This window comes from Arvicanthis niloticus, unplaced genomic scaffold (genome assembly GCF_011762505.2).
Source record: "Arvicanthis niloticus isolate mArvNil1 unplaced genomic scaffold, mArvNil1.pat.X pat_scaffold_1943_arrow_ctg1, whole genome shotgun sequence".
Classification (NCBI taxonomy): domain Eukaryota; kingdom Metazoa; phylum Chordata; class Mammalia; order Rodentia; family Muridae; genus Arvicanthis; species Arvicanthis niloticus.
Genome location: NW_023045803.1, coordinates 1 through 6,006, shown reverse-complemented (window position 1 = coordinate 6,006; position 6,006 = coordinate 1). Strand labels below are relative to the sequence as shown.

At 33.4% G+C, this 6,006-nt stretch overlaps 1 non-coding gene across 1 annotated transcript; it reads right to left on the bottom strand.

The window, feature by feature from the left end:
* Window positions 1-2,116: 2,116 nt before the first annotated feature.
* LOC117701697 (small nucleolar RNA SNORA17) lies at window positions 2,117-2,243 on the bottom strand. Its single transcript, XR_004605803.1, has one exon. It is a non-coding gene; the product is annotated as a small nucleolar RNA SNORA17 (small nucleolar RNA).
* Window positions 2,244-6,006: the final 3,763 nt, after the last annotated feature.

Sequence of the window (6,006 nt, the reverse complement as noted above, 5' to 3'; positions counted from 1 at the left end):
TACATTTACATATAAGAGGTATTTGTATAAAACAGATGCTAATAAGGCATTCAAAAAACACTATTTATAAATTTTTATTATAAAATACACTGCATTGAACATAGTCAGATTACTCTTAGAAATATTTTAGTATTTTCTTAATTAAATTTCTAGTTAATGGCAGGTATAAATAAAAATAATGCCAGAAAGACATTCAAAAACACTAATGATACTTTCTGAAATTTCATAATTTTTTAATTTTCATGTATTTATTTTTGAATTTATAATTTCTTTCATTTCTTTATTTTTGTTTCCAAATCTTCCTATAGTCCCCCTCCTTAAACTCTTTTAAAATTTACAGCCCCTATTTTATTAGAAAATAGTAAAATATGCACATTAAATAGAAGAAATAAACAAATGTCTATGATCCTAGTGATCAGTGGATGTGGTACTTTGAGTGAGAAAACCATCCATAGGCTTACATGTTTATATACTTATTCCTCAGTTGATGAATCTGTTTCATGAAGATTAGATTATTTTAGAGGAGATATATTATTGATGGGAATTGCATTCTTGTTTTCTTTTTGCTTCTTACTTGTAGATCAAGATGTGAATTCTCAACTCTTCCTGCCACCATGCCTTTAGTTCACCATTATGTACAATAACCTTCTGAAACCATGAACTCAATTAAGTGATTAGCTTATAAGTCTCTGTTTTCCTTGTTTGTTTTTTTATCACAGTAATAAAAAAATAACTCCTAATCTATCAATACTGGAACCTCACTACGACTCCTCTTGGATATTCTTTTGTTGCCCAGTTATCATGGAGATCCTATAATCATGGATCTGTAGGACTGAGCCCTTCATGCATTCCTGGAGTTCATCAATGGAGTAGATGTTTGGGTAGACCAATTCAAAGCCCTGGATTAGGCATGAGGGGTATCTGATCTGGTCAGCCAGCTGTCTCTCTCATGCACTGGAGCTGGCTCACCCACAACCTCTACAACCAGGGCATTGCTGACCAGGCAAGGTGCAGAGTCACTCTCCTGAGTGTTTGCAGCAGGTGAGGAACCACGACCAGCTCTCCTGCAATTATGATCTTCCTGTTGTGCATGGCAAGGTGGCAACCATGGGGGATATCTCTCTCATGCTCAATGTAATGCACTGAAAACAGTGGTGGTAACAGTTCTCCATGATCACATCCCTTGGGCCAGCACCTTACATCCCTGCCACCAGGGTCAGATCTATTTGCTGCCCAAGGGAGCATACAGGAACTACTCTCCCAAGAGCTGTAGCAGGTGAGGGGCAGGGACAGTTCTCTTGCTATCATGACCCAAGGACCAGATTACCCACCTGCCACTGTTGGCAAGGGGCAAGGGATAAAGAGTATATCTCTCCCTCATCCATGCTATCTTATGGAAGAGGAATTGCAGTGCCAGCTCCCTCATGCTCATATCATTTGCCTGCTGAACTGCAACTCCTTACAATATGCACACACTGCTCACTTGTACACTGCAGTTGGCTAGGGGAAAGGTCATCTTCTTTACTGTCATGTCACCAGCCCCATCTCTACCATGATGCCCAGGCAAAGGGTGTGTGACTAGTTCTGTATAGGCCTCAGACATCAATATGTCAGTAGTATGCCAAAACAAATCACGGAGATCTACCTGGCCTTTGGTGGTAACAGACCCTTGCTACTACGGGGCCACAGACCCAGATGAGCTCCCTGGTGGCAGCACAGGCCAGGACCTACCATGGGTCTCAAATGGTATCATGGAGCTACTCACATCAGAGTGTTCCTCACTACACGGAGTCTCCAGTTTTGTCTCTCATTGTTATGTTATCCTTCTGTTTCTCTTTCTCTTCCACTTACCCACCACTTATTGATTCCTTTTAGTGGCACTGGGTGTATCTGAGTGTCTGGAGTCATCTCAGAAGTGGTCTCAGGAGTGTGATGCCCTGCTTGGGCATTATGGCATTGGGTTGGGGTTGTCTGCCATACCTCCAGACCTGTGTTGAACCTGCTGTGCAGGCAGGGTTTTTTCTAGACTTTTTCATTGTTTTCTTCCCTGGGAACCTGTAAGGGCCAGCGTGGTGCATGCTTGGTGATTTATCTCAGGCTCTCCTTTTTATCAGGGAGTGTTAAACTACTAATCATTCATATATTCACCCTAGAAAAAAACATAGCTTCTCTCCTCTCTGCCACCTACTGTTGTACATGTGACACAGCAGCCTTATCTACAATGAATGGCCTCTAAGGGCTATTTTCTTTTTTGTTTGTTTGTTTTATTTTTAATTTTATAGTTTTATATTTATATTTTAATTTTATATTTTGTTAGATCATTTATCTTTTATGTGTATGTGTGCCTGCCATGACTGTTTATGTCATGCTTGACTGACATAGACATAAAGTACTTGCCTGATGTTAAATGCTTTGCAACTGATGTTAAGGTGGTTAAATTCCTCGTTGCAGGAGGTTCTAGGAACCAAAGTTGGTTGTTCTAGAAGAACAGCAAGTATATTCTCACTGATACACCTCTCTAGGCCCCTGTATTTTTTTCAACAAGTCTGTTTCCATTCTTCATCTATGGAGTGTTATTTGTACTTTTACGCTGATTTCCAAGACTTCTTTATATACCATATATATGATATATAAAGGATATGTATATATTAGTTTCAATTCAATATATAACATAGCATGAAAATCGACAGTATTTTCTTCAGAACTTGCTGTTTAATCAAATGCACCAGTCTTCTTATTTTTCTTTTATGTATAGGTAAAAAATAACATATAGATGTTTACATTCCATGTTAAGGTTAAGTATATTAATTTTCTATTTCATGAACTAATGTTTCAATATTTATGATTAAGTCTTTTATCTGAACTTTTAAATTATTAGAATACAGTTCAAATCTTAAACACCACTCTCAGACTTACTAATTATATTCTTCTTTTATGATCATACTCTTATTTGAGTTCTGTTTACGTCTCTCATTGTGAAAAATATCCTATGAGGTGAAGAAAATAGGTGTGGATTTGGCTTAGAAAGTAAATTACAGGATTTAGAGATATAAACCAAATGAGAAATATCAATGTCTTAGATACTAATATAAAAATTTAACCAAAATAGTGGAACAAATAATGGAGGAATATATCTCACAGCTGATATGAGATTTAATTTGCCAAATTTAATGTCTGCAGTATACCATTCCCAATAGCTAAAAAAAATTCTATATAGAAACTTCATTTTAAAATTTTATGACATTAAAATGAAAATAAGATGAAAAAGTTCCCACTACTAAAAACAAAAAAAATTGAGTGAAACTACATATTGGAATGGATATGAAGTCGAGTAGTTTCCTCAATGCTCTAGAAGCCTATAGAGTACAGAGGAAAGATAAGCTGGGGACTCCTCTAATGCCTTCAAAATGTCTAAAGAAAATTGCTTTCAATTCCCTTATTGTGTAAATTGAAAGTCGTGAATGTACATTCACAGTTTATTTAACCAGAAATAGAGCATCAAGGAGATTGGAAAGGGAAGTCAGTATTTGAAAACTGAATGTTATAACTGATAATCAATGATGAATCTTCACCTCAGGTAGAGGAAATACAAGGAGGTCATAATTGTTTCCCCAATACTAGAAAAACTTACATTTGTTGACATGATCTCTATTTGTCTTCTGTGGCAATTTATGTTCTATTCCTGAAGTTACTATTTTTCCCAAGCTCTAATTCTTCCTCAATCTGGTGTGGTTTTTGAAAAGTGAGTAAAATCAAAGTACGTTGAAAGTACTCCACATTTTAATAAATAATATGAGAGAAAGATTTTAGTGTTTTAAATTTGAAGACTAGCTTGCTTGACAAATGTTTTGTAACGCTCCATGTTCGAAGTGAACTGTAAAAAATAAATATAATATGTACCAGTAATACTTTATTACTGGTACATATTATAAATCTATAAAAACTAAAAATGTTTTCAATCTGTGAGCTGTCTATGACAGGAATTATTCATACAATAGAAGGTTTTGAATAGACAATGCTGTCTATTGTCGTATTTAGTAGCTATAGAGACTGTGTCTAGACATGTGCCTTTTCTTAGATATCATAATCTCAAAATGTAGTTCATGGTCATAAGTGAATATTTTAATTTACTGATTGGTTTCTAGCCTACCCTAGAATCTACTTCATAAATACCTCTTGAATATTCTTCCCATCTAATGTTCATGAAATTTTATTTTATATCAAACATTGTTTAATAATTTATGTGAGAGATATCACAATGAATATGATAGATTTCTGCTTTTCATTAACTTACCTAGACTGCTCTGATATACAATTTGCTTTAGTGATAAATTTGAAAATTGCTTCACGTTAAAATTATGCTGTGAGAAATAACTGTAAGAAATCACATAATTAGTAAATGTGGACTGATTTTCTTTAGGATACAAGGAAAAAGAAGTGTATGGCTATATATTAGGTTATCATGACATGAGCTAGGCTCATTGAGAAAAGGAAATATCAACTGAAAAAACATACATATTTAAGATATGTGTGTAGGCAGGACCATACTGTGTTTTCTTGATTGATGATTGATGTGAGAAGGTACAGTCTCACTGTGGGTAGTGTTACTGCTGGGTAGGTGGTCCTACATGATATAAGACTAAAAGTTTAAGCAACTCATGAAATAAAGCCAGTAAGTAACCCTCAAAATGGCTTCTGCCTCAGTTTCCTGGTCCCAAGTTCTCTCTCAGTTTGAATTGCTGCCTGACTTCCTTTAGTGATGGACTGATACTGAAGTTGAAGTTGAAATAAATTCTTTCCTCCCCAAGTTGTTTGTGACAATGTTGTGCTATTTCAGTAATACAAATGCTAAGACAGAAAAAGGAAGGTAGCATTATTTAGTCTATTTGTAACATTTGAATCTTTATAGTGTAGTAAATGCAACATGCATAGTTATATTAAAAACTGAGATTTTGATGGATTTAACTATTTGTTTCAAAATGAATTATTTTATAAAATTCGGGGGAATAATATATATATATATTATTTGAGAAAGTAGAAATGAGATTATTAAGGAAAATTATAATATAGTCCAGACACTTACAATAAAAAATAAATTATTGAATGTCATTGAAATATATTTTTAAATCAAAAAATAAAAAGCATTTTAGGAAATAAATAAAACAGAGTAAATTATAAATAATAAAAACAGAAATTTGAATAATGTTCATTAAATTTTCATATACTTATAATTTGAATTACCATAAAATAAATTAGGGAGAGAACAATAAAAGGGTATATATCACTCAGAATGGAAGGTATTGTATACAACAAAAAGATATGTACACAAAATAAAACATTTTCTCCAAAATAGTTTATAAACAAAGACAAAGTAAACAAAATAAAACAAAAAATGTGTTTAAAAAACACACACTATTTGTAGCATTTGACATCTGTCGACCAATCAGTCTAGGTTATGTTTTTAATTAATGAGTACTTACAAATGAGAAAAACAGAATCTCTTGTTTTCTTCACCTGTTAGTAAAATTTCTTACCAGAAGCATGCACCAAAAATAGAAAGGAGATATAGAAAATATTATCTGCATCACTAACATGCAGGGTAATTTAAGACAAAAATATGATATAATTTTGTTGTAACTTATATCTCATTTGGTTCTTATGCAAAGAATATCCCCCCCATTTTAGCATGAGTAATTATACATTAAAGTCCATTCCATTTTATAGCATAATTGATTAATTTTAGTGAGAGGTATAACAATGTATAGACAGACCACACTGGAATTCCTAGTTTTTCTTTATTTAGTTTCTAATATATTTTAAATGAAAATGTGGAAAAGGGTCACAAAAATTTATGTGATGTTAAAACAGTAATACTAGCTACTATGTTACCCATATATGATAGGTTGCCAACACTAGTTTACTAAGACCATTAGCAGCTTTATTTCAGAAATTTATTCTAACTTTATTTAAGAAATACTAGATTATTTAATATTTCAAAATTGTATT